Source organism: Pinus tabuliformis, chromosome Q, assembly GCF_031772625.1.
Source record: "Pinus tabuliformis cultivar Carrire ecotype Pingquan chromosome Q, CPIR1, whole genome shotgun sequence".
Taxonomy (NCBI): Eukaryota; Viridiplantae; Streptophyta; class Pinopsida; order Pinales; family Pinaceae; genus Pinus; species Pinus tabuliformis.
In genome coordinates this window covers 907,187,598-907,209,686 of record NC_142296.1, presented here as the reverse complement: position 1 = coordinate 907,209,686, position 22,089 = coordinate 907,187,598, and the positions used below count along the sequence as shown (strand labels likewise).

The 22,089-nt window shown below is 36.1% G+C and overlaps 1 pseudogene; it reads right to left on the bottom strand.

Annotated features, from left to right (window-relative positions):
* Window positions 1-2,741: 2,741 nt before the first annotated feature.
* Window positions 2,742-21,567, bottom strand: LOC149222410 (serine/threonine-protein kinase OXI1-like; annotated as a pseudogene).
* Window positions 21,568-22,089: the final 522 nt, after the last annotated feature.

Sequence of the window (22,089 nt, the reverse complement as noted above, 5' to 3'; positions counted from 1 at the left end):
CTTATTTTTAATGCATTTGTAAGCCTCTAGAAGATGATTATCTGGCAAGGACGATATTTGATTTGTTAGAGTTTGTTAGTATTTTCTTTCTATTTATAAACTGCCTGCGGGTGTCAGAGGAGAGCGACCATTCTAATGTAAAAACTAGGTTGAGAGGTCATTGAGCCCCAAGAGGACTTAGTGTGTAATTAGGCCCAAGTTTGAATATATACATCTCGTGTGTTTATTTCATGTATGTCATCTGTCCATTTTGTGTAATGTGTTTTCTTTTAATCGCCATTTTCTCAGAGGTCGTATTGCCATGCCACGTTTGCAAATTGGGTGACCAAGTGAATGCACCCTAGCTAGTAGGAATTTTAATTTAGATGAGAGAGTGAAGAAGGCATTGGTTGAGCCATAGTATAAGTCCCAAACCAAAACGAGGGTCAACTAGCCCAATCTCTGACTCGGGCGAGGCCCAGTCAAGTGGTCGGGCCCTACATCAAGTCCGTCACGGAGGTAATGAAAGGGTCAACCCCAACTTGCAAATGTGAATCAACCCCAACTTATGGAAAGAACCTAACCTGTGCCGTTAGGATGGACGTGAGTTCAACCCAAAGTTATTACGTAGTTTCAACATTCAAATTGGGGAAAATGCGACACTTCTTTGCTGTAAGAAATAAAATCAAAGATTATGTGGGTCATAACCCACAAGTTCAGGAGATTTGAGCCACCAGGGATCAAAATGAAGCACCCCAGAAATCAATATTCATCAAGCGGTATCAAAGTGTAGGAAGGAGGCGAAGATTCCTTGTAAGAGGACAATTCCACAATTGTGGTTGTGGGTAGAATTGTCAAGGAAACCTGAGCGAGTATGCAACATCCAAGCAAGCAAAGGAAGCTTGAGAGGTTCTAGGGGAGATGAACCAAGATGCCAAATTTCTTACCCAGAAGAGGAGATTCGGTGAACCAAGTATGAGGCATGGTTGTAGATCACTCAGTGATGCATGTGTGAAAGAAAACTGAAAGAGATGGTGATGAATGAGATGCAACAATGAAGACGCATGATTGGGAGATCATGGATATTTTCAAGCATGGGATTTTGATGTAGGAACATCTAACCACCAACCAACGAAATTGATTTCGGGTGCTTCAATAAGAATTAGTGTGGAAGCAAAGGGGAAAAGACACATTTTCTTCTTATTTTTAATTCATTTGTAAGCCTCTAGAAGGTGATTAGCTGTCAGGGACAATATTTCATTTGTTAGAGTTTGTTGGGATTTTCTTTCTGTTTATAAGCCTCTTGTGAGTGTGAGAGGAGAGTAGCCATTCCAACGTAAAAACCAGGCCAAGAGGCCATTGATCCCCAAGAGGCCTTAGTATATAGTCGTGCCCAAGTTTGAATACATTTCTTGTGTGTTTATTTCATGTCTTTCGTTTGTCCAGTTTTGTGTGATGTGTTTTATTTTAATCGCCATTTTCTGAGAGGTCATATTGCCATGCCATGTTTGCAAGTTAGGTGACCAAGCAAATGCACACTAGCCAGTAGGAATGTGAACATTGACGACAGAGGGATGAAGGCTTTGGTCAGGCCACAATACGAGTCTCAAATCAAAACGAGGGTCAACCAACCCAACCTCTGACTCGGGTGGGGCCCAGTTGGGTTGTCGGGCCCTGCTTCAGGTCTGTTGCGGAGGTAATGAAAGGGTCAACCCCTACTTGTAAATGTGAACCAACCCCTACTTACGGAGAGGGATCTAACTTGTGACGTCAAGGTGGGGCCTACAAGTCCGACCTCCAAAGAAAGTTCACTTGATGGAATATGGCGAGAACATTGGCCCTATACGCCAATTTGGTTAGAGGTGAAGCACTCATTTCGGGTTTAGAAGAAGAAGAGTCTCATTTGTTACATAGGAAAGTGGATTTTGTGGGCCTATTACCCACCAACACCTAGATTGGAGCCACAAGAAGATTGAAATGAGGACAACCTTGGTTTGGTATTCAACGCATTACAATATAAGTAATCATGTTATAAATCTCTTGATTGCGCAATTTATAATCAATCATATATTTAGTCATGATTAATTAAAAATGAGTATAAAAAACAATGGTTAACCAACCACTTTATTGCTTACCTATTTGATGATGCAAATTACATACAACCAAGTTAAAAATAACCTCATTATAAATATACCAAACTAAACTACTGCATTTTCTGATAAATAGTTTCAAAACACCACCCTCTTTAACCATTCAATCAAGTTAAAAGTAACCTCCTAATATATATACCAAACTAAACTACTGCATTTTCTGATAGATAGTTTCAAAACACCACCCTTTTTTAACCCTTCAATCTTTTTAATAACTGATGTACATTTTCCAGCATAATTATTTTTGTGCACTAAAGCCTTGTTTTCTGACTCTACTCCTCACTGCCACTTGTGAGTGTGATGCTCTACTTTCTCAATATAGGGCGAAATTTACCATGTTTTTGGCCAAATTTACTATGTATTGCCAATATAGAGCGACAATTATAAGATCAAAATCTCTATTAAATTTATATGAATTTAGGATGCCTGATAAACCATGATGCGCCTGTACTCCATTGAGCAACCATGATCGGTGTGAACTCCATTGATCTCCCATGTTAGATTTTCTTTTAGCCGAGAAATTTACATTCAACTTGTAGCGTTCACATTTACAAAATATGAATACACAACGAACTAGAAAACTCAGCATTTTCAAATGCAATGGCCGGTTTCTCAAAACACTCCAAAATCATCGTTGTTTTCTTCTCCGCGGGATATCCTCTTAACCCAAGTCAGTTTACTTTCTTCCTTACAATGCCTGAAATCACTGCTGCTTTTCTTTTGTTTACTGGATATTGTGGAGTTAACCTCTACGTACTCTTCCATGTCAATAGTACTGATCATCATTTCCTCCACAGGGATATGAATTGGTGGAACAAATGGTGGTCTGGATATATATTGAATGGTGTCCCAATTGAGCCCCTTGAAAAACGAATGGTTTTTTATGCCATCAACAGTTTGGTCTTTTAGAGGGTTCCTTCTCTAGCAACCTGATTATGAGATCTCTTAGAGGAGTCCATGGGCCTGAGAATTGGGGTTGTTTTATTAGTATATTGTAGAATGTTTCTTTCCTTGTTGCACCCTTGAAGGGTGTTTTACCATACAGCATTTCATAGAGTAGAACCCCCAAAGCCCACCAGTCAACTGCAAAACATGACCCATACCCTTGAGCATCTCTGGGCTACATATTCTTCTGTGCCCACCAAGGAATTGGACCTTGTTGGAGGACTGGACGGTGAGTTTCTGGTTTTGTTAGCTGGAGAAACTTGCGCAGAATTGAGATTATTGGGTATCGGCCTGGGAGAATTTTGGGATTCATCAGGCTGGCTATGTAATGGGTTTAGGCAGGACATTATTGAACGTTTAAGGTGTGGAATGTGCACGCGCTTGGACTGTCTGTGCTGACGTACATTTGGAGTTTAATGCTTGAGCGAAAGCCTGGTAGACAGATCAAAGTCTGTAAGCATGATGTGCCCACTAGCTTGCACGAGGATGTTCTCAGGTTTGAGGTCTCTGTAAGCTATGCCCTGGTTGTGTAGGTGCTCCAACGCTATCACGATCTCCCGCTGAATAAAACCTGGGAAACCACCGCAGAACAAGCCTTAGATGATTGAAAACTTATGTACTTTACCTTACATATATGTAACAGAGAATTCATTGATATCGCTTAGTCACTTAGAGCCCAATAACGTGCAATTTAATTGAATTGAAATGCAAAATTATGAAACTTTCATCAATTCGGCTGGAGAGAACGGTAGCGTTGAACTCAGGGAATCTGAGTGGGAAAAAATCATATGATATATTATGGGTTTAAATTATAATGATTATGTAGTAAAAGATCTGTGAAGTTTGTGCCTCTTGATATCCGGATAAAATTGGAGAAGAAAATTAAAGTTGAAGATGAAAACCTGTTATTGGATAAGAAAGTTAAAGGTGAAGATGAAAACCTGTTATATGATTTGGGGTGGGGTTACTAAATATAATAAATATAATGTTAAGTTTGTATGAAAGTCGATGTGAATAAAAGAGCCGGGTAGTCGGGAAGGAAGTGTTTTTCATTTTTTACTTTATTAATATTGAAAATCTGACAGATTCTATGGAGCCTTGGGAGTAGACTAACGTCAAGTTTCCCTTCGAAACTTATGAGAATTAGTTGTTATCTTAGTGATGTTCATTTTTTTTCTTAGTGGTGCTCAACACACAAGGGTGGGGTTTATCACCTCCTTATAATATCTTAGCTTCCTTTTACCCTCCAACTCCTTATCATCCCACAACTTGTCCATAAAATTGGAAGTAATAGTATGTTTGACACTATATTTGCTTTCCATGATGATCTCCTCTTTAATCCCCCAATAATGGTTGAGCCAAGAATGAGCATCCTTATGCCACTAGCCCTTGACGTGAAGGTGGGGGTTTTGACTAAAGTTAGAAGCAATTTTTGGGAGCCTCTTGGATTCCATGTTGTAAAGCTTCTTCTTATACATCAGATATCTAAATATAGTTGTACTTTCAATGAAGGACATGCCCAACTTCCATCAAGAGAATCAGATAAAAAGTATTTCCCTTGATATATATACATATGAGTTTTTGAACTTACGAAATGTTGATAATAATATATGTGTGTGTGTGTGTGTGTTTTGGAAATGCTAGTAATATGGTAATATGGTTATCTGTGTTTGAATGGTTAGAATTTTGTTTAAATTAAAAATAAAATAAAATAAGTCAAATTAGAACATATAATTTTAAAAATGATTTTAGATTAAAATGTATTTTAATAATTATATATTTTACATAAATTACAATTTAATTTATATGGTAAAATTGTTACACAATATTTATGTTATAGTACTTTTATTTTAGTGGCTTTTTAGAATACTGAATTATTTATGTATTATATTTTAAATAATAAAAAATTCTTGAAATTGTATTACCTATTTTTAGGCTGATAGGCCTTCCTTTGAAACAGACTTTCGTCGTCCTTTTCATTCTCAGGTTGACACCTGGCGTCCACATTCGGCGGGCATCTGTCGTGATTTCTGTTTATTCTCAGCGCCGAGAACTTCCTGCGTTCCGTCCGTTTGGTAGCATCTGTCGTGATTTTTGTTTATTCTCAACGCCGAGAACTTCCTGCTTTCCGTCCGTTTGGTAGCATTATTGCTGGGTGGCATTATTGCTCAACTCTCTCCAAAACCCAGTTATGCGGTGCACGATCAACAAATTCGTGCTTTGAAAACCTTGTTTTGCGGTGCACACATTCGTGGCTTGAAACCCCTGTTCTGCGATGCACGATCAACAAATTTGTGCTTTGGAAACCCTGTTTTGCGGTTTCCGCGCTTCCATGACCTTACCGTCAACCTTCTTGGATCAAACTTCATCGACAAACAGAAAGCCCTATTTGACAATCTCACAAAGTATAACAGTGTTCAAACTGACAGAGGAGCCTGGTTTGACAATCTCACGAACGGAGCTGGAAATCATGAGTCGGAGCTGTGTTTAGAATACATCTGCACAACATCATTTCTTCCAGGCCAGGTCCTTCTTCAACTACTTTGTTTCCCTTTCCTTGCCATATCATCTCTCTCAGTCCTGTTTTGCTTCCTAAGGATTTGTTGGACTTCATTAATGATAGGCTTATGAATTTTTTTTATATGGTTGGCTCGGCTTTCCTTGCACATATATGCTGCCCCGAATTGTTATCATTATTAGTATTATTATCTTCTCCCAACAGCGACAGAATGACGGATATATCCTCGGCTCTGTTATTTCAAAACAACTCACTTATAATTTAGTTTCCAATTCCACTGTCCAGACCGGTCCTCTGAAGCCCCTAAACGGGAAGCATAAGCCCCTTACTTTTGCATTCCCCTGTAGGCGGACTTGTGCCTGGGTAATCATTTTGTGTGTTTCTTTAACCAATCGTTATGGGCCGGCTCAATATATTCAAAATACAAGAATCTCCATCTCAATATATATTCAAGGAGCGCGGAGATTTTGAACTATCTCACCATTCACTACCTCACTTGATCCACTTCTTACATCATGGTAAACCCTATCTGATACAACACTTAAATCTAAGATTTCAAGATATGCCTCGGCTTGGAAGTCAACTTGCACAGGGATCTTCTTACAGGAAAGTTTGTAATTTAACAATGAACCATTACTTTATTGGCCAGAAGTTCTTCTTTTTCAAACCTGATCCACTTCTTACATCATGGTAAACCCTGTCTGATACAACACTTAAATTTAAGATTTCAAGATATGCCTCAGCTTGGAAGTTAGCTTGCACAGGGATCTTCTTACAGGAAAGTTTGTAATTTAACAATGAACCATTACTTTATTGGCTAGAAGTTCTTTTTTTTCAAAACAATGGTTCCATTAATGAAAATATTTTAATCCATTACAACAAGAAATGGGTTGCAATATGCAATTAAGATAAACTAAATCACACCCTTCACCGGATTCTGCATATTTTGGTTTATATTTAAGACCTGTCATTTTGATTTGATCAGTACCTTTCAGGTTCTAACATCTTTTACGAACACACAATCTTCTATACAGTTTCTTTGTGTTAAACTTGCTCTTTTTTTGCACAAAAACAGTTAAAATTTATATTCTAAAAAATTGTGGCTAAACCATAAGCGTAGGTTTACAAGAAATATATAGTTTTAGGCAGACATACCCTAGAGTGCACAGACAAGTATAAATTATCCAAAAAATATTGTGGAGGCCTATCCATGTCATTCTACTTTGAATTCTGCATGTGTGCTGCTTAAGAAACTGACATACTAACAATACTATTAGACAAAACATGGTATGAGCACACATTTTCAGAGAAAATTTTGATTGTGCACACCTAAGGATAGGTAGGAGGCAAGTTCATTCAAAGCCCTTCCTTGCAGTCCATGAAATTACATGGGTTGGTAACGCTAAAATTATATCAAAACTGCCCACATTCTTCCCCTTACACATCATACTCCATTTGCCTCTTTGTAACTTTGTACGAAAAGAAAATGGGAATCCTCTTTCTGCAGATCGTTGCATTTAGATGGGTTGGTCAGGCTGCAAATAAATAGAAACTGCCCATGATAGTCTGCAATCTGGCCACAGTTGTGTGACTGATGGAATCTGATTGTTGTTATGGTTTGGATGTTGTTTTCAGGGTCCTATTTCTGACAAGAGGGAGGACCCAGATAGCTCTTATTACAAACATGAGCTTGGCCCCAAATAGTTCTTCTAGATGCCTGGACTGAAGGAATGTGTGAACTTTCATATTCAATAGCTATACATAGTGTTTGAATAGCATGTTCGTTATATGCAATGGCTGCTATTCAACATATGTTTAATGAAAGTGATTCCCTATAATGTGCAAAAATGCACAAGCACAGTGAGTACACCCGAATATAGCATATTAAAACAAAAAAAAATGTGCATTGTTCAGAAAATAGTTAATATATCATGAATTATGCACAAGATTCACAAAAGAAGCACACTGCTTCCAAGTGACGGGTCTCACACTGCCTGCCCTAAGTGTGGGCACTTTATGCATATACTGTTTCTCTATCCATATCGATTATCTGTTAATGGAGCCTGCATGGAGCTAGAACAACCAGCCTTAACCAGGGCGTCTTTTTATCCATCTAAGGGTTGGCATACACTGTTTATCCATCCATTATCCATTAATGGCTCCACTCCTGCATGGAGCTAGGGAAACCAATATTAGTTGATAGCCTCAACCAATATTAGTGGATAGCTTCAACCAGGGCACTGCAAGGATAATTTTAGGGGCGAATGTTCGCCCTTTGGCGAAATTAAGGGGTTTTAAATTTTTAGTGGGCGAATATTTTGTATCATAGTAAATTTTTACAAAACACCTCAAATAGCCCACCTTATTTTAAGGGAGAGGGTAAAAAAGGTAAATTTAGCCCTTGAAATTAGGACTTACAACCTTCCATTTGCCAATTTTCAAGAATAGGTTTTATTTAAGTGAATCCATTCGCCCATTTTCAAGAATAGGTTTTATTTAAGTGAATCCTATGGGCCAAATACCATATTTATAAAAGAGGTATGGTAAATTAATAAAAATATAAATAAATGAGAGGTATGGTAAATAAATAAAACATTTTTTTATATTTACTCCATAAGTCACCTTATATACATGTAAGGGTGTAAACAAATAAAAATATAAGTAAAGTGGAGGTATGGTAAATAAATAAAACGTCTTCTTATACTTACTCAAAAGGTATGGTAAATAAATAAAAATATAAATAAACTAGACGTATCGTAAATAAATAAAACCTCTTTTTATATTTAGTCCATAACTCTCGTTCTATTTATGAAGGCTCAAGAAAGAGGTTTTATTTAAGTGAATCCTATGGGCCAAATACCATATTTGTAAAAGAGGTATGGTAAATTAATAAAAATATAAATAAACGAGAGGTATGGTAAACAAATAAAACATTTTTTTATATTTACTCCATATGTCACCTTATATTTACGAACACTCAAAAAATGGGTTATATTTAGGTGAAACCTATGGCCAAAATACTATGGGACAAATACCATGGACTAGATTGTTATTAATACCATGCAAAAAACCATTATTAACCCTAATATTAGAATTAATAAAAATAAAAATGGCACATGGTATTGACCCATGGTATTCACCAAAATGGCACATGGTATTGACCCATGGTATTCACCTGGAATGTAGCCTATTTAAATGGTGGAATTAAACCAGCATGTAGCCTATGCTAAGATTCACTAGGACTTTACAAAGTTTTATTATTTAGTGAAAGACTCGCCAAGATCTTACAAGATTTTATAATTGAGTAAAATATTCGCCATGCCTGGTGAGAGATTCGCCAAAAAATTATATATACATATTATATTATTGATAAAATCGCCTTCCACTTTTCCTATATACCATGGAGATTCGCCCATTTATTATATTTATAAATTTAGGGGGGTTCTTAAAATTTTCCTTGCAGGGCAGTATATTAAAGTCCATAGGCAAATTGTACACCCTTATAGAATAAAGAAAATATCATAATCAGTTTGAGGGAAACTCGCTTAAGCTAAAACCAAACTTAGACCCTTATGAAAGGGGGGTTGGCAGCTTGCAACTTTATACTCATCACATCCCCTCTTGTCTTACCCCTTTCATCTCAGCAGGCACTTCTCTTTATTCTGCTCCTAGATGGCACCTACCCTTACTTCCATACTCATTTCGTCCCATTACTAGTCCTCTTTGATCTCGGCTGGCATTCTCTCCTCTCATGCCCCTTATCCCCTACAGAACAATACCCTACTTTTACGTTGTATCATTTTAATTTACACACGCATTAATCATAATAACTATGGTGTACCTTGTGTCAAACTCTTAAACTTGTTTCCAAAAGTGGAGCCCAGAAAAACTCCACAGAAGCATCATAATCCTTTTAAGAGAAAGAAGATTGTAAGACTTCATTACTCACCATATAATCAAATGCACAACTATCCATGGAAACTACATTTATCAGCATACCAGGGCCTTGAATATTGAAGCTTTTTGACTAACAGTTTTCTTATTGCTAGGAAACACTGCTTGAAGCATGCAGACCATGGATTCCCATTGGTTTTGACTTATTGATTCTCCAACAAACATTAATCGCTTTCCTCTTAACCGCTCTAGCAAATTTTTGGCATTGAAACTAAAACACCATATACAGAAAAGTCCAAATCCTTTTATTCTCATATACAATATCACCCTGTTTTTTATCCATTTATTTTCATATGCAATATCACCCTGTTTTTTTGCATTTCATTTCCTTTTAGCATAAATGCAATGCAAAAGAGAACATACTTCTAGGTAGGCTAATTTGTTTGCATTTTTATTTGCAGGGTTTATTTTGATTTCTGAAATATTTTGGAATAGAAATGATTGAGGTAAAAAACTGATATTTTTTTATTTTGGAATGGGGATTGCCAAGAGTTTCGCTGCTACATCTCAGTTCTAACAGCTTTGAAGGAAGCATTTCTAAAGATATTGGCAATGCTAGAAATTTATCTAACCTACAAATTGACTGTAATAGATTTTCAGGTAAGCTTCCATCTGAGATTGCCAAGGTAAGGCTTTTATCTGTTTTCAATGCTAGCAATAATAAATTTTCAGGAAGTATATCAGATGCGCTTTATGGGTTACATAATCTTGATGTATTGGATTTGCAAGTAAATTTACTTTCTGGTAACATTTCGTCGAGTATTGGGTCTCTGAAACAGCTTACAGAGCTTAACTTCAAAGGAAATGATATTTCTGGTAAAATACCTATGCAAATAGGTGATCTCCAAAACCTCAGATACCTTGATCTATCCAGCAATCAACTCAAGGGGAAAGTCCCTGCATCTTTAGCCAACCTTACGTTGAGTTTCCTAAATCTATCAAACAATCAACTGTCTAGAACAGTCCCCAGTAGCTTAAGTAAATTCAGAGAGGCATTTATAGGCAATCCCAAACTCTGTGGAGAAGATTTTCAAGATATCAAACCCTGTGTCAAGATATCAAAAACGATTCTACATCAACAAGCAATTCAACATCATTCACTCAAGGCAATTTCAAAGGAAGTACAATATAAATTAAGGATCCATATCTGCCTCCTGCAACACCAACGCGAAAGGCAAAAGTAAGTTTGTTTGTTTGGGCAGAAAGGGAAATGGTGAGCTGTACTGCAGGCCAGGTTATCAAATGCAAAGGTAACTACTTCAGTTCAGTTCAGTTCAGTGCAAGGAGTCATGGCCACATTATTTTTATTTCATGTATATCATTTCATAGCAAAATTGATTTTCAGGGTTAAGTTGGATTTATGCAAACTGTATGTGTGCAATTTATGCTTCTTGAAATCTGATATATTTTGATTTGTACTTTTGTTACAGCTTCTATTGCATGGGGTGCAGGGGAGCCTCTGAAGATTGAAGAAGTGGAAGTGGCACCTCCACAGGGAATGGAAGTGAGAATCAAAGTGCATTATACTACCTTGTGTCATACAGGCGTTTATTTCTGGGAAGCAAAGGTATGCTATGAATAATTATCATTAAACATCAAGTTTCTGGGAAGCAAACGTATGCTATGAATAATTATCATTAAACATCAAGAAAATTTGAAGGAAGGATATTAATTACACATCTCCAACTGCATTGTACTGTATAACACATACAAATATTGCTTTTAGTAGTGAAATGGAATGACTGATACTGATACTATTTTGGTTGCAGGGTCAAACTCCTCTATTTCCCCGCATTTTGGGACATGAAGCAGCTGGGTATGCACTCTGCTCTTGCCCATGATTTCTATGTATTCAAAAAAATTAGTTAGTCATATTAGTAGCCGTGTGGGATTTCAAAAAAGTTAATTAGTCATACTAGCAGGCATTCAGGATTTCAAAGAAATTAATTACTCATACTAGCAGGCATGTAGGATTTCAAAGAAATTAATTAGTCATACTAGCAGGCATCATGTAGAATTTCAAAAGGGAAAAGGGACAGTAATTTTCTTGGAGAAGGGGTGACTGACCTCAAGGGGAGGGTGACAGTGTGCTTCCCTTATTTACTGGAGAATGTGGAGAATGCAGACATTGCAAGTCAGACGAAAGCAACATGTGTGATCTTCTAAGAATTAATACTGACATGGGGGTTATGATAAATGATGGGAAGTCGAGGTTTTCAATCAATGGGAAACCCATTTACCACTTCCTTGGCACATCCACTTTCAGCCAGTATACAGTTGTGCATGTCGGTTGTGTTGCCCAAATTAATCCAGAGGCTCCTCTTAACAAAGTCTGTATTCTAAGTTGTGGGGTTTCAACAGGGAAATCATTTTCTGGACTTTTTGAGGGTAATTTGTTGATGATTGTGAAAAGGAGATCATTAAAAGGATATAATTGACATTGTATATTGTTTTATCCAATTCCTAAAGTTATGGTTTCCTGGACTGTTAATAATAAAATCATCTGTGATCGTTCCCTTGATTGAAATTCTTATTCACAAATTATTTTGTTGTGGGATCAGGGATAGGTGCCACTTGAATGTAACAAAACCCAAGAAGGGTTCTCTTTATATTTTGTCATTTCAATTATATTATTATTATTATTATTATTATTATAATTAATAATAATATTATTAATATTATTAATATTATTAATATTAATGTTTAAATAAAAATAGGTACAAAATTATTGATAGATCACAAAATTAATTGTATTTTATTAAACATCACATATGAATACAATATGTATTGGTTTAAGAATATTATAATTTGACTTTCTAATCGCACTATACAATTACGGAGCCTACCCTTCCGGATTTCTATTTCTATGTTTACCTATAAAATAAATAAAAAATAATGTCTTTTAATTCGAAATACACGCAATGGTAAATGTTGACATAATCCAAGTAAATAATGTTGATATTGCGGAATGGTTAATGTTTATATAATCTTTTTAAATAATGATTTTTCAACACTCATGGTTTAAGTAAATAATGTTTTTTCTTATTTGAAATTAATCATTGTTGATCTTACCTTCACTTGAGGGGTTATCATTATTAATTAAGGTGGTTTTATATATGGTATAAGTGGACAACAATTTTAGAAATAATTAACGAGTTTACAAGTTGAAGATAGAAATAGATTAGATAACGCGCGGTTATTTTAAAATATTAAATTACAATGTGGAAGAGCATATTACAATTACTTAATGTTTTAGTTGTAGTGTCGACCAGCAATGTAAGTGGTTTGTTTTAATATTTGCAAATCACAAATTTCTCCGCTTTTCATATATCATGTAAAACGGTGTAATTTATTTTTTATTTAAAAAAATAAAGTGTGTTGCCAATAATCTATTGAGTTTTTAGTATGAACGCGTTTTGAACTTAATATATTGATATGAATGGTTTGGTTTTGGTTTTTTTGTTTTAGTATGAAATCTGCTGGTACGAGATGGTCATGGTGGTTATTGCCTTGGTCACTAGCAAGCTTCTTGACTATCTGTAGAGGTTTCTTCCTTTTAATAACCTATCGGCCTCTCTTTGTACCTTTTGGGACAATTGCTAGTGATAAATTCCTATAAAAACTAATTTGTTTTAAATTAGAAACCTATGTATATTTCATTTCTAAATATTGCTAATTCTATTCCATTTATAAAAATAGATTAAAAAATATTCTACCGATTTATCTGTCGGTGAACAGGTTGGAGGAAGATTCAGTCAATCGAGCATAGATAAAATATATCCTACCGATCGATCTGAACATAAGCAGGCTGCACAAACATTCAGCCCCTCGATCTAGCCCTGAGCAGATTAATTGTGGGTGGGGTGAAAGACTGACCAGGATCCTATACGGCTGGTTTTCTGCGAAATCTCGTTAAGCGTGGCAGCTTAAAAATAAGGCCCCAAGTAGAGGTCGAGTGGCCCAAAGCTTGAACAACCCCAAGGAAACTCCGAATACAGTCCTAATGAATTGTACAGACAGAAGTCAGATTCCGATCTTGAGTCCAGATGTAAACAGCCCAGATTGTACGCCTAGAAATATGGCTTAATGGAAAAGGAAGTGATCTCGCCATGGCAACAAATAATGGGCTGGCTTGTCAATGGGTAGTAAATTGATGCATAGCTAGAGTTAACTGATTTATTAAAGATTGTTAATCATATCTCACTAAACACACTGGAAGTGTTGGTTTATATAATGTCTAACAATCTCTCAGTGACAGTCTAACAATCTCTCTAATGTCTAAATATCTCTTAGAAATATGGCTTAATGGAAAAAAAGTGATCTTGGTTAACCAAGGTAACAAATAACTGACTTACCAATGGGTAATAAATCTGTCGGGCATATAATTGGCTTCCCCATGGGTAGTAAATAATAACTGGCCTGCCAAAATTAACTGATAAGCATATAAAACCCCTGGAAGTAACCATTTTTTCAAGAAAGCATAATAGTTATTCATCACAGACTTTGATTCCTTGCACCACTGCATATGATCACTTTGATTCCTTGCACCACTGCATATGATCTATGATGTGCTTGCTTATTTGTTGTTGCTTATTTCTCACACATAGGTAAAACTGAGAAATATACTTTCTAAACTTCAAAAGAATGCAATCTTTCTCATGCAAGGATCAGCAATGTTCTTTCTGTTCATATACATATACAGACAGTGCAGAATACCAATATTGACATCAAAGATTACTCAAAGGAGATTATCAATATTTACATAAAAATCACTCATCCAAAAAAACAATGCAAACTTCTAATTACCTGATGATGGATTCTGAAAATGCTTTTTCAGCTTGTTCGTGCCTCAAATTATTGAGATCACCTCCAGGGCAGTATTCGCCTAAGAATGCAATAATTTTTTGGGTCTCCAGTGTAAGATAACTGTAACAGTGATTCTGTATGCGAAATAACTGAAAGAGTCGTTTTAAAAATTAATGCCCAGGGATACGAATTACCTCCAGCCATTGGTGATGTTTTTGATGCAGGCCACAGTCCACTTGCTTCTTCTTCAGCACTCCAGCTTCAATCCAAGCAAAAAGAAAAGAATGCAGAAATTCTGAAGGCACTTCCAAGCTCTGCTATCTCAGCTAGATGGTGTAAAGACTGAAGGGGATTGAGATGCAAGCTTGGGGACCAAATAGATGAATTTATAGCCAAGCTTCCATCAAACTTCTGATGGCTATGTGTCAGGTGTTCCACAGATCAAGGTAGAGAACTCCAGATGGAGTAATGGACCACTTCAGTAGCTCCCAACAATAAATTTATTAACTGCAGTTGATTTCCTTAACTTAAGGAAACTACTGCAGTTGGTTTCCATAAGTTAAGGAAAGACTGCAGTTTAAATTCCATAATTGTAGGCAGCAATTATTAAAATAATTAGTGGAGCTTAACATTCTCCCACTTGGTCCATACTTCCAAACTTAATGTCTCAACTTAAAAACCATTGATAATCTGTATTAAGTAATAGATACATGAATCATGGCGATAAGTCCTCTAATGACGAGTATTATCTTCCATGTATTACTATGTATTTATTCTTATTATAATTTATGTGGCAACAATTTCTTAATGAATAAACCTTATGTTTATTCTTGGTCCTTCTTAAATGAATTTTCTCAAATCAACTTAAAGTGCACATAAATATGAGAAAAAACATCACAATAATTAAGAATTTCATTAAAATAACATTGTCCATACAATGAGAAACTACATAATGGAACCAAGTCCCATATTCAATACATGATCCTTGAATTTAAATGGTGGCATGCCCTTAGTCAAAGGATTAGCGATCATTAACTAAGTGCTGATGTGCTCAATGACCACTTTCTTTTCTTTAACACGTTCCCTTATAGCTAAATACTTAATGTCGATGTGTTTATTTCGACTCCCACTTTTATTGTTTTTAGCCATAAAAACAGCAGCTGAATTATCACAATATATTCTCAATGGCTTAGAGATAGAATCCATAATTCTAAGCCCAGAAATGAAACTCCTAAGCCATACACCATGTAAAGTAGCCTCAAAACAGGAGACGAACTCGGCTTCCATAGTGGAAGTGGCAATCAAGGTCTGCTTAGCACTCCTCCATGATACAGCTCCACCGGCCATCATAAAAATGTAACCTGATGTTGATTTACGTGAATCAACACATCCAACAAAGTCAGAATCTGAGTAGCCAATTACTTCCAAGTTGTCTGTCCGTCTATACATAAGCATGTAGTCTTTGGTTCCTTGAAGGTACCTCATTACTTTCTTTGCAGCTCTCCAGTGGTCTAAACCTGGATCACTCTGATATCGTCCCAACATTCCCACAACAAATGCAATGTCAGGTCTTGTGCAGACTTGAGCATACATTAGGCTTCCGACAGCAGAAGCATATGGAATGTTCTTCATTTGTTCCCTTTCAAAGTCGTTCTTCGGGCATTGGTTCAAATTGAACCTATCACCCTTCACAATGGGAGCTACACTTGGTGAACAATCCTTCATCCGAAATCTCTCTAAAATTTTATTAATATAGGTTTCCTGTGACAGACCCAAGATGCCTCGAAATTTGTCTCTATGGATCTTTATGCTAATGACATAAGATGCCTCACCCATATCCTTCATATCAAAATTTTTAGAGAGGAATTGTTTCACCTCATGTAGCAAACCCTTATCATTGGTTGCTAGCAAAATTTCATCCACATATAAAACAAGAAAACAAATTTTACTCCCACTAACTTTCAGGTATATACATTGATCCATAATGTTTTCTACAAAACCAAAAGAAGAAATTATATTATGGAATTTCAAATACCATTGGCGGGATGCTTGTTTTAAACCATATAATGACTTTTTGAGCTTGCAAACCAATTGCTCACCATCACTAGAGGGGAATCCTTCAGGTTGTTTCATGTAAACCTCCTCCTCTAGATCTCCATTAAGAAAAGTCGTTTTCACATCCATTTGTTGCAACTCCAAGTCAAAATGGGCTACTAATGCCATAATAATGCGCAAGGAATCTTTCTTAGATACAGGAGAAAAGGTCTCCGTGTAGTCGATTCCTTCTTTCTGAGTGAATCCCTTAGCAACAAGTCTTGCCTTGTATCTCTCAATGTTGCCCAATGAGTCTTTCTTTGTCTTAAAGACCCATTTACATCCAATGGCTTTTGCACCATTATGCAACTCAACAAGATCCCAGACTTCGCTACTCTTTATGGAATTCATCTCTTCCTTCATGGCATTGTACCATAGTTCTGATTCTTTGCAACTCATGGCTTGTGAAAATGACTCGGGATCATTTTCGACTCCAATGTTGTAGTCAGATTCTTGTAGATACACAATATAATCATTAGGAATTGCTGATCTCTTAGGTCTAGTAGATCTTCTTAATGTTGTACCATCATCTTCCCGAGAAGTATGTGGTTCAACTTGCTGTTCAAAAGTTCTTGGTAACTCTTGAACTCCTTGATCTACTGGAATATCGTCAGCAGCTTGTGGAACTTCAACAATTGGTTGTTCAACACCAGTTTGTACTTGAGGGGTGCTATGAACAATAACCAATCTATCACTTGAAGTGGAAGGTTGAGATTCTGAATGATCCTTCTCAGAAACTATGTTTCTGGTTTGATCGCTCCCACTGATCAAGTCATTTTAAGAAACTTTGCATTTCTTGATTCCACAATCTTAGTGCTATGAGATGGACAATAAAATATGTAACCTTTAGACCTTTCAGCATATCCAATGAAATACCCACTTAATGGTCCTTGGGTCCAGCTTCTTCTCTTGTGGATTATAAATTCTCACTTCAGATGGGCATCCCCAAATGCGCATATGTCGCAAACTCGGTTTCCAACCTGTCCATAATTCAAATGGCGTTTTAGGAACCGCCTTGGTTGGAACTCGGTTTAATATATACACTGCCGTCTTAAGTGCTTTAGTCCACAAGGATTTAGGAAGATTGGAGTTGCTAAGCATACTCCGCACCATGTCCAATAATGTTCGATTTCTTCTTTCTGCTACACCATTCTGGTCGGGTGAACCAGGCATGGTGTATTGGGCAACAATCCCATGCTCTTGAAGAAATTTAGCAAATGGCCCAGGTGCTTGTCCATCTTCTGTGTATCTACCATAATATTCTCCACCTCTATCTGATCTCACGATCTTAATTTGCTTGCCGCATTGTTTCTCTAATTCAGCCTTAAAGATCTTAAAGGCATCTAATGCTTCGCTCTTTTTATGAAGCATGTAGAGATACATATATCGTGAGTAATCATCTATAAAGGAGATGAAGTATCTCTGACCATGTGAGTCCATGTCTAGACTACATATATCAGTATGCATGATTTCTAATATGTCTGAACTCCTATTGGCACCTTTCTTTGACTTGTTGGTCTGCTTTCCCTTTATGCAGTCCACACAAGTCTCAAAATCAGTAAAATCTAGAGTATTAAGTACCCCTTCATTTACCAATCTTTTAATTCTTTCTATGGAGATATGACCTAGTCTCCGGTGCCATAATTTAGAGGAATCTTCATTAATAACACATCTTTTAGTGCCAGTGTGAACATGCATTGAATCATATGTGACATTGTTTTGTAAATTAATGCAGTAAAGACCATTAGACAAAATACCATTCCCAACATAATCAGATTTATAGAATAGACTGAAAGATTTTTCTGAAAAGTTTAAGGAATATCCAAAAGATACAAGCCTTGAAACTGAAATCAAGTTTCTAGAAAAACTTGGAACATAAAAGGTCTTTTCTAATTCCAAAACAAAGCCACTACTTAAAGTTAAATAACATGTTCATATAGCTTCTACATGCGAGCCCATCTTGTTTCCTGATAAGATGCTTTGCTCACTTCCCACTGGCTTCCTTAGGTTTTGCAAACCTTGCAAGGAATTCGAAATGTGAATTGTTGATCCAGAATCAATCCACCATGTGTTAATATTAACGTTAACCATATTAGATTCATAACAAACAAACGAGATTACTTCCTTAAGTTCGGGAATGTCACAACGAATTTCAGAGAAATTTGCAGGTTGTACTACTGCATTAAAAAATCACATGCTTATGTTAAAATTGAGGCTCAATAAACTTTCATGTTTTACCAATGTAAATCATGCTAAAAAGAATTGAATCAAATGACATAAAAATTGCCTGTGGGCTAAATTTTCAATTCAAACAGATTCAATAAAACTTTATGATAAAACTTATTAATTCATAACTCCTGTGGGTAGGTTATGAAATTTTATCCTAATTAATTAGATAAATATAATAAAGATTCCTGTGGGATAAAATTTATTATATTCAGTCTAATTAATTACAATTTAATGTCTAAATAATCTTTATGTGATCTAACCAATCAAAATATATAATTTTATTTAATTAAAGATGCTGTGGCTATTCTCTAATTAATTAAAATTATATGGATCACTAGACATTATTTTGTTGCATAAACAAAACTTAATAAGAGAGAAAAATAATGTTTACTGAAAGGAGTAAGTCAAAATGACATTTTAACTAACTCCATATAACTGTAATAATTCTCCAACAAAATAAAAAATTAAGGTTTAAAGCAGTCAGCATTACCGTAAATGATTGCAAATTTTTCAATTTATAAACAAAACAAAAATAGACCAACAAACAAGTTATTTTGCTCACAAGATAAATATAATTTAAATTAAATTTAAATTAAATTTCAATGAAGAGAATGCAGCGCTGAGAACATTATTCAGTACGCGTTCGATAGCTTTCAAAATCTTGAATTGCAAGCAAGGTCGTTTCGCACTCGTTATTTTTTGTTAAAAAAATAAAAATTAATACATATATAATCCAAAACCGTTAAACGCATGGCATATAGTGGAGTATGGTTATAACAAAACCTTATATTATATATATAGTTATAACCAACGTATATGGTGGGAAAAAGTGTAATATGGTTACAAAACCATATTACCAAAACGCATATGAAAACAACCGAATCAGTACTTCTTTTAATTCACAAATAAATTAAAAATCCTAAAATGCTGTGGAAATACTCCAATTAATCACTGATTTTTTTGTATTTTTTATTATTTTTTTTAATTTTCCATATTTGCTCTCAGAGAGAGGCCCTGTAGACCAGGCCAGCTTCAAAGGTCCTCTTAAAGCAACTCCTAAACAATAAATATTCACAATTTAAAATGCAAACATCGTTAAACAACCGTGAATACAACGGAGAAAAGAATAATAACACCAACATACACGCCAAATTTCTTTGGTGAAACAAAAGCAACAAAAACACGGTAATGTCTATGAAATCTGCAATCATGTTAAGTATCAAACACAACACCCGTGAATCTCAGCAACATCTAAATGTCATTTAAACCAAACTACAGTCTGTCAATAGTTCATGTTAAGATGAAAGCTATATCCCAGTTTATAATATTTTCAGACCATTCTTAGATCGAATGAAAAACCGCATACTGGCTAGCATTTGGGTTTTGACAAGAGCTGCAGGGCCCAAATACATGCGCTTGAACTCAAGGGTTTCATCATTTACGGCCAGACAAATTTATGAACAGAGCTCTCAGGAAAAAAATCTCCAATAAGAAAACAGATCCAAAATACTAAAAAAAAACAAGACTGGTGACACAAAACTTCAGTATCTCATCCACAACAATTCTGATACCCTAAACCCGCGACCTTTAAGCAGCAAACAGAATACTAGACACAATAGCTTGTAATGGAACCTGCAATTTTCTCGCCCGTAGCCGTGGCAGGAGAAATTCAGATGAAGCTTAATTTTCCTTGATGGATCAAGTGCATATATATATTGGAAGTACACTTGACCACGTGTATATTCAGAAAGGGCAATTATTCCCAACAATACGATAAATGGGATAAAAAGTCATGGTTGACATCCTTCGGTCGTGGGTTCAATCCGTTAGACCTCCAATAATAAGGTGCTATGGCCAACTACAGACAGGTCATGTATTCGACCCACGGATTGCGCAAAAGAAATAAATTATGGAACGAAATGGTGGATCGAAATTCATTTCTTGGCCAACACACAGCAAGGCAGAGGTAAAAGGGCTCTGATACCAAATGTAAGATAACTGTAACAGCGATTCTGTATGCGGAATAACTGAAAGAATCGTTTTAAAACTTAATGCCCAGGGATACGAATTACCTCCAGCCATTGGTGATGTTTTTGATGCAGGCCACAATCCACTTGCTTCTTCTTCAGCACTCCAGCTTCAATCCAAGCAAAAAGAAAAGAATGCAGAAATTCTGAAGGCACTTCCAAGCTCTGCTATCTCAGCTAGATGGCGTAAAAACTGAAGGGGATTGAGATGCAAGCTTGGGGACCAAACAGATGAATTTATAGCCAAGCTTCCATCAAGCTTCTGATGGCTATGTGTCAGGTGTTCCACAGATCAAGGTAGAGAACTCCAGATGGAGTAATGGACCACTTTAGTAGCTCCCAACAATAAATTTATTAATTGCAGTTGATTTCCTTAACTTAAGGAAACTACTGCAGTTGGTTTCCATAAGTTAAGGAAAGACTGCAGTTTAAATTCCATAATTGTAGGCAGCAATTATTAAAATAATTAGTGGAGCTTAACATCCAGACGACCCAGAAATGGCGACAGAAATGGATGCTGCAATGCAGATGAAGACAAAATGTCCAACTCCACCTCTGTCCTCCTTAACCCCTCCTTTTTCATCATCACAGATTTGCTTATCACTTTGAGTGCCAAGGATCTTTTGTCATGCTTCTCATCAATAACCAGAAATACAGTGCCCATGGCTCCCCCTCCTAAGACTTTCACAGCCTTTAATTCTTCCAAACTTTTAATATCTTCCATCTTCATGATCCAGACTGCAATATCCCCCAATTCTCCAACCCTAAAACTGAGCTTTTAACTGTCCATAAAATGCCAAAAACAAAATCTGAGAAGGATTCTCCAAATCCTCAGATTTGGGATAGTGGCCACTCTGAAATTATTTATATACCCACGAAGTGTTTATATATATAAAAAGTGAGGAGCATTAACGATATCAGACAAAGACCTCGTGATAGCAGCTTTGGACATACATTAAGCAATATCAGTAGGTATTGTGCACCATAATAATAATAGAGTCTAACAACAGAATAATAATAAAACAGTGACATCTCGTGCACTCAAAGCTATTTTCTCCCTAACCTGTCGAGGGATGTTTCTAATAATGTGGACAAAACGAAGCACCACGTACGACATCAACTATAATGGAGTGTGATGTCAATGTTTTTGGTAAACTAACGGACGGAAACAGGTTTTTTTATGGCTGGATGGGAGTGGTTTTTTGTTTTTAGTGAGATTTTTTGGAAGTTTTTTTAGTGATTTTTTCTAATTTAATTTCTCTAAAATCTGTCAAGAATTTATTGAAATCACAAGCTTGATGGGTAACTTTTGTACAATCGAAGTGCCCTAAGAGTTTTTCAAGGTGCTGAATCCATATATACAGTCAAAAAGGTGGTTTAAATAACA